Source organism: Geospiza fortis, unplaced genomic scaffold (assembly GCF_000277835.1).
Source record: "Geospiza fortis unplaced genomic scaffold, GeoFor_1.0 scaffold194, whole genome shotgun sequence".
NCBI lineage: Eukaryota > Metazoa > Chordata > Aves > Passeriformes > Thraupidae > Geospiza > Geospiza fortis.
Window position 1 is genome coordinate 1239353 of NW_005054322.1, and position 1382 is coordinate 1240734.

The following is a 1382-nucleotide window of genomic DNA, read 5'->3' on the forward strand; positions in this document are numbered from 1 at the left end:
CGCCGTCCCGCTCCGCCCGGCTCCCCGCTGCTGCCTCCGATCCTTACGGAACATCCCGCCCCGCCCCCCTCCACGAGTAATAATTCACAGAGTCAATTAGGTTGGAAAAGACCTCTGAGATCATCGTGTCTGACCCATGACCAAAAACATGCCTGTCAACTAGACCATGGCACCAAGTGCCACCTCCAGGGACGGTGACTCTGTAACCTCCTTGGGCAGCCCATTCCAATGTCTAACCACCCTTTCTGTGATGAAATTCTTCCTAACGTCCAAACCTCCCCTGGCACATTCTCTAAGACTGTGTTCTCTCATCCTAATTTAAATGAACAAACACGTTTCTGAGGAACATCTCATCTTTTCAACCAATATCATCTTGCTCACACCAAACTGGTTAACTCCTGAAAAAGAGTGAAACTTTGGAAGGCCAAAATGTTTGGGGAAATTGAGTGAAAGTGAATTGAGTAAGTCCAATGGAACATGGACAGACAGCCAATGGCAGAGCCAGGGTTCCTGGGATTCCCAGTAAATTTCTGATACGCTCTTCATGTTCTTTAAACAAAGCCTTGTGCCTAGTAAAGAATACACTGGAAGCCACCTAGCCCTCAGCAGTGTAGGTGCTTGGGACAGGCTCTATGATTGCATAGGGCACGCTGAAAGGCCTGACAGAAGTGTGATTTTAAAAACGTGGCACAGACGGTGAGGACAGAGCTACTTCCACCTTGTTTCTGTGGGAAGGGTAAGCTCATGCTCTGTTTGCAGGCTGGATGTGTGCTGGTTTCCCACAAATGCCCAGAAGGGCAGAATCCAAAGCAGTGCACTGGCCATAAGGGAAGGCATGGCACAGGGACCCAAGCCACACAGCCACCAGAGAGGGTGCAACGGCATGGCAAGGAGCTGGGAGGCGAGGAAACAGCAGGAGCAACCTGGCAATGAGCAGGGAAGATGAGTGTAAGAAAAACCTGAAGCTACTTCTAGCAATCACATTGAGATAAATTCAAACGTATTTCAGGACAGCTGTCATTAACACTCACAATAATAATTAACCAGTAGTCCCACAAGTTTTGTGCTGCATAAAACCCATAGTTTTATGAACATTAAGATCTCAAATTACTGGTTATGCTTAATTACCAAGAAGAAAATTTTGGGGTTACTTCCAAGTAATTGAGTCCTTATGACACCAGTATGCCACTTAAAAGCAAAATTTGGTCTCAGTTTATTGTTTAAAGGGCAGTTACCCATATATGACTTTATTAGATGTAGTTTATTTTCCTATTTTTGCAGCCTGCTTTAGTGAAAGATCTGAAAAAAGAAGCAGCAGCACACTTTTTATGATTTACTGATTAAAAGTATCAATTAAGTCAGTACTAAAATATCTTCACTAC